This window comes from Apium graveolens, chromosome 8, assembly GCF_009905375.1.
Source record: "Apium graveolens cultivar Ventura chromosome 8, ASM990537v1, whole genome shotgun sequence".
In the NCBI taxonomy this organism is placed as follows: Eukaryota; Viridiplantae; Streptophyta; class Magnoliopsida; order Apiales; family Apiaceae; genus Apium; species Apium graveolens.
This window is the reverse complement of record NC_133654.1, coordinates 245,998,762-246,005,182: the sequence shown is the minus strand read 5'-3', so window position 1 is coordinate 246,005,182 and position 6,421 is coordinate 245,998,762. Positions and strand designations below refer to the sequence as shown.

The 6,421-nt window shown below is 33.5% G+C and overlaps 1 long non-coding RNA gene across 3 annotated transcripts; it reads right to left on the bottom strand.

Annotated features, from left to right (window-relative positions):
- Positions 1 to 266: 266 nt before the first annotated feature.
- Positions 267 to 5,646, bottom strand: LOC141676894 (uncharacterized). 3 transcript variants are annotated; one of them, XR_012557207.1, is made up of 7 exons: positions 4,109 to 5,646; positions 3,951 to 4,016; positions 2,899 to 2,997; positions 2,182 to 2,335; positions 2,016 to 2,084; positions 1,480 to 1,906; positions 271 to 593 (listed from the first exon to the last, which is right to left on the bottom strand). It is a non-coding gene; the product is annotated as an uncharacterized LOC141676894 (long non-coding RNA). The 3 variants fall into 3 exon arrangements; XR_012557205.1 differs by having other exon boundaries at positions 267 to 1,906; XR_012557206.1 differs by having other exon boundaries at positions 267 to 1,906; positions 2,027 to 2,084.
- Between the last annotated feature and the right edge of the window lie 775 nt (positions 5,647 to 6,421).

Below are 6,421 nucleotides of genomic sequence, written 5' to 3'. Positions count from 1 at the left end.
ATTGGCCAGAATTAATATATTGTGTTTTTATTCTTGTTTCTTTACATTTTTATATTATTATGTGATACGAAATTCATGTTTTTTCCTGTTAAAGTTATTTTTTAAAAATTAACCTAATATAAATGTACCATTAAGAACAAATATTTTGTGGAATATTTAATAAAATACAAACTATTTATTAATGTTACCATATATACTGAACAAATATATAGTCATATTTCAACAATCTTTAAATATAAACTATTTAACCTGTATATAAAAATAAATTATTATAATTCTTCCGAAATTTAAATAATGTGTAAATATGTAGTATAATTATTTAATGAATAAAAAGTAAAGACCTATTGTTCGAGATTTGCTTATGGCCTCGAGTTTGGTTGAGAAGGTCCTAATGATGTGCAGATATATAGAATCTATACCATAAGCTAAAGCAGAGCTACCAATTTTTCCATCATGTTGAACGAATCGCATCCATCACAAATTTTGTATAATGTTTATAATTACATCAGGAAGCATGCTTTTGCAGCTTCTTCATAAATTTGGATTTCATTAAACATAAAGGCAGTCAGATGGTAAGTGCGCAAAAGGTATATCTGTGAGATGAACAAAGTAGCTATCGCGGTAAATAAAGCAAGTGCAGAAAAAATAAGATTAAGGGAGAAATTTCCTGAATTTTATTGTAAGTAAATCGTATTTCTGCGATGCACACTACACAAAAATGTAATCAGGGTCTCAATAGAGAATATTGCCAAAAGCTGTCTAAAAAGTAACATTCGGAAGTAACATTCAGGACATTTATATGTAAATGAGAGATCCTTGAGACCATGTCTCGTGCACGTCATAAAAGATGCACTCTAGTTTAATTTCTAATTCAGACTCTACAAAAGTGTTAACTCCCTTCTAAATCATACATAACTTATTTCAAGTATTTAGGGGCTATTACCATAATGCAGTTGTAGGATCAATACAGAATGCAGTTAATCTGTTCAAAACAACTCTCTATATAACATAGAGTATCTTGATCAACACACACACACACACACATATGTGTATGCACTGGTCATTAAAACATAAAAAGAAAAATATTAATTTAAAATCAGTTTTCCTTCTTATTCAGTGTACTTAATAGAATTTTTTTAGGTTTACTGTTAAAAACAATTAATTAGGGGGACATTTAGAACGCTAATGGCAGTTAATGTCGGTGAGGTCATGGAAAACAAAGTAGAGACTGATAATGAAAGTGGTTTAGAAAACCAGAAAGGGACTTATGCTTGTGTGCTGGAGATTGTCCATTAATGTTTAGTCCTAACCATCTAATGTGATCCTTAGAATTTCTTAAAGGGTTGTTATGGGTATATTGGTCATATAGAGAGGTGAAAATTAAACAGAACATTATAAATATATCAGTGACATTGAAATATTGTAAATTACAAAATCTGAAACTTTTTAGGAGAATATAGATTTTATGAATAACATTACTTTTGACAAAATAGACTTAGTAAGAAATACTAGCCATAACATTATTTTTTCTGCCACATTTGACCTTTTTCCAGAGGCCATAACTCGACACCTTGCCAATTACATCTGATAATAAATAGAATTAGGTAGAAAATTAAATTGGCAAAGTGAAATATAACGTATGTGTGCAGTACATTTCACCCAACAAACACAGGTCAACCAACTTCTTGACATTGCCAAACGACTGCATTTCAAACTAAATAAGTGGATAAGTTAATATGGCTTCAGGGAAATAGCAATAATTTTGGATAATGCTGCTGGTTAACATAATTATATCATACAAGGGAGCATGTATGAATAAAAAAAAACCTGTTACAGTTGCTCCACCATCTACGGTACCAAATCCATGATATTCGCTTGTGTTGGTTTCAATGTCATTAAAATAGACCTGATGGAGGACCCCCCCCCCCCGAAATTAAAGTAGAAGAAGCACAGAATAAAGCTTTAGAAAGATCCAAGTGGAAGATTAACAAGGTAAGCAAGGGAAAAGTATATACCTAGTTATTACCTCTTTGCTTGTTCAGGTGCTGAAGTATCGACTTCTTGGGACTTAATTAGGAGTATGTCTAGCAAAAAAGGCAATACATTTACTTTAGCGACAAAGGTAAATGCAGTACAAAGGACGAAATTAACTGGACATAAAATGCAAATTCATGCGAGTACCACTACGCTTCTTCTACAATCTATGTCTTTCCACAGCATCCTTCTTAATTGGCAAGGTATACCGTGGGATGGCCTCCTTTGTAGGGTGTCTGGTCCATTACACAAACTTCGTTGCGGAGATTCTGGACTGCTGTACCTTAATGAATTATTCTTCCTGAATGACCAGAAAAAGTAAATAAATATGCATCGCAAATAACCTGGTGAATTGAACATTGCAAGGAACACTAAAAATGACTTAGCTAAATACTGCAGTTAAAAGAGATAGGACAACACAATTCACTAACAGTCACAGAAGATGAGTATTGTTTTTAGAACACTAATGATTATCAAAATCCACATGGATACAAGTTTCAAAAGAAGAATAAATTTCGTACAGCAGCTACATGGCTCGTAACTCTTGTTTGTAAGAAAAACATAAGAATGCATGCAAGAAAGACGTTCTTACGAAGAGCACATGAACAATATACAAGATTAGAACCAAGCAATGTCAGCCTAAGCACTAAATGCCATAAATGGTATACAGATGTTTGGATCCTTAATAGCACTTATAACAAACCTAGTACCCGAAAAAAGGTTCACCTACCACATAATCTTGGCACCTAAAGTTTCAGTATATATATAATATAATCTCCTTATATCCTATTTCAGAAGTATTGCATCACTAATTCACCTATAGCTGTTGCAGGCTAAACTATGTCATATAAGATTTTAACTTACTTTAAAATGCTTGAAGGTTTACATTAAAAATATCTTCTAGACAAATAGACGTTAAACTTGTGCTCGCTTTGTCACATTCCGTCCCAATAAGTATATGTTCTGCAAAGGAAAGGGGAAAATATGTATTCTGAAATTAGAGGTAGAACTAACCTTTATGAGTAATTTCAACATCATGATTTTAATTCTCTACAAAATTCTGAAACTTTGGCAAACACATAATACTGCAACTGAAGCATGTCGAGCATACATTCACAAAATTGAGTTTTATAAGTTCGCAGATGCACATATTTACCACAGAAACTTAGATGAAGTAATGAAGATTATTAGCGGAGCTTTTAACCATTGGCTCATACAAATTAAGAAGAGACATCGAGAGGAAGGCACCTTACTTCAGCTTGTGTAAATAGCTTCTGTATGTCGAGTGTAGGGAAATGTATTGGTCCGAGATATTTTAGGTGCTGTAAAAAGCGTAAATTCATGAAAAACAGGGGTATTATAGGTAACTTCACAGGGGGTTTTCTTGGCTCAAAATGGCCTTGTGTTTGGGGTTTCCTATTATATATTGAAGAGCTAACTTCTCACAACTATTTTAGAAAATATATTATAATACTTTCGTTTCAAACTTTAAATTGTCACTTTCTTTTCCTTGAGATTTTCTGAATATTCTCGTACCCCCATCCTCCAAACCACAGTTACCTAACCAATAATATTTCAATATTTTTCTTAAATTAAGATTCTCTAAAAGTTTTTGAGTTTTAACCCTTTACAGCTACAATCTATTTTAGAGCTAAAATCTGTAGAGCACAAGCTTGTTTGTAATATTTTACAGATGGAAGGGGTCACCTATTCTGATAGAAAAGTGTAATAAAAAGAGAACATGTGCGAGGTAAGGTGCAAAGGCATGCCGAATAAGAAAGTAGGCCTGAAGGACGAGCTGCTAGGTAAACTCGAAAAAAATCAAAGATACAAGGACAAGCTGAGTATGTGCCTAGGTGTATGTGAAAGCCTAAAGCTACTTGATATATCTTCGACCAAGAATTGGTAAGCCTTACCATCAGCATTGTAAGCTAATAGAGTCCAATACGGCATATGCTACGTGTGGAATGTCGGGAAGAATCCTATAAATGATACACCGGAAAGGAAATTTAGGATATACAAAGGTTGCAACAATTGTTCTGTTACTAATCATTGATTAGAAAATTATTATTACCTTGCAACCTTTCCGCACACGCTAAAATAACTTATAACCAAATGCAAAGTGAGGCAACGATCATAGAACCCATAAAACCAACCATTGTGCATGAAAATCATTGAGAAACAATTCAAATTGTTGCTACAAAATTTATATGAAAGCTTAAAAAAAAGGGTAAAAATCGATCCAAAATATTATAACAAAATCCATTCACCCTTTTTTTAGTACAAAAACACATGTAAGATATTACAAAGACATGATATAAAAATCAGATAGATTTGAAAATTTGCAGCAACATTCATAAAATTCATATGTGCTGCACATTGCCTACAAGCATTTGTAAACTAATAAGAAATTAGTAAGCAGGAAACTTACACAATACAAATGGACAAATGCGAGGTGCACAAATGGTTGCTAATTTAAAACAACCCTTTACAGCTGATTCATAAGCTATTCTAAAACTATATAAGCTACATAATCAACGGTAATACTTTATACGGAGTATGTTTCATACTATTGAAGATATGACACATGAGGTTAAATGGAGGAGACATACAAAGGAAGTAGAAGACGAATAGCTCGCAAATCGCAGGTATACATAATACATGTACAGTATAACATGGCATTTTTGTCATTCTAAGCCAAATAGGGATAAATTGGTTATTTTACGGCTATTTTTTTTGGGCAAACTTCACAAAGGAGGGTCACTGTTGGTCGAGTTCTTATAAGGAGGGTCTGTCTCTAGTGTTAAACAGGTTATTGTTTCTTGGCGAGATTGTTGTCTTACGGAAGCAGAGGGGGATTTGAGTATTGGGGACTTGCGAGATTGGACTAGGCTACTTTTATTAATCATATTTGGAGAATTTTACAACCTGGGAGTCATCCTCTTTGGATTGCCTAATTAAATGCTACATTCATAAGAATAGACCGTTTCAGTCTATGAATGTCCCAAAGAATGCTTCCTGGTCTGTTCGCCAAATTCTCAATGTAAGACACGATGCAGTTTAGGACAGGACTCTATATCTTGGAATGGTCAAAATCACGTCTCTATCTCAACTATCTGGCAAGATATAAGGGTGACTGACAATGTTCCGGCCTAGACAAAAGCAGTTTGGCATTAACTTGCGGTTCCAAAGTGCTCTTTTACACTGTGGCTAGCCCTCAAATATAGACTCCCTACTCAGGTAAGAATGAACAGATTCAATATGAGTACAGACCTGAGATGTATGATGTGAATAATGCCACTGATTCAAATGATCATCTGTTTAGCTCATGTAATTTTTCTTTATAGGTTTTGACAGACACGGGATTCTCTTTTACTCGAAATTGGCAGAGTCCCACCATAGTCACTTGAAGATACTTCTCTCGTATTTATGTCTCTCAGCAGCTCTATGACCATCTACCAGTCCATCTAAAATTAACTAAGGATGATGATATGACCAAAGAATCAATAACAGCTTGCTAGAATTAAAAATAAAACAAAAGAGGAAAAATAGTTGATTTGAAATATGTAGGAAAAATACTATAAACAATAATGTATACTTCAATGTGTATAATTGATAGTTCGAGTACACAAAGTGCATCAAGAGCATAGTTTGAGTACACAAACTACAATTAACTCTTATTTACAACCAAGGTAAAATAATTTCTTATATAAAAATTGCAAAAAAAAAGACACAAGTTGAAAAATCATAGTACGTTGCAATCCACTTAAATCTTGACAACCAAAACCTTAAACTACAAAACTCCCAAAGCAAAATCAGTGCTAGCTCTATACAAACGAGACGACAATGATTCACAATTTAATAGTCTTGTAATAATTACATAAAATGCCATGATCACAAATGGATAAACTCACATAAAACAGAATTCTGGGTATGACTGCTCTTCTGGGCCTCATGAGCTGCTGCTGATGAGCTATGTAACCTATACATTCTGTGGAATAAAACAACCCAATTTGATTATTATGAAATAAAGTATATGACCGGAATATTTCAAGTACAACTAAAGCCCAATGGGCAGAGTCGGGACTCAACTAACTCAAAAACATACAAACACTTTGTTCCTTACCAAATTTCGATATGGGCTTGTTTAAGTAATTTGGGTTTGGTTTATTTTCTCAAGTGATCCCATCTAAAACATAAAAATTTGCTCCGTTAATTTAGCAAAAAAATTGAAAATTTGCGGGTGGTGGCTTTATTTATCACTTTGGTGTAAATAATGGTCCAAATTGTCATCTCTGAAAATTAAGGCTCTATATGTCACCTCATAACAGAAGTTCGTCTAGCGTTTTGATTTTTTTTTTAAACATAAAACGGAACTTCGTGAACC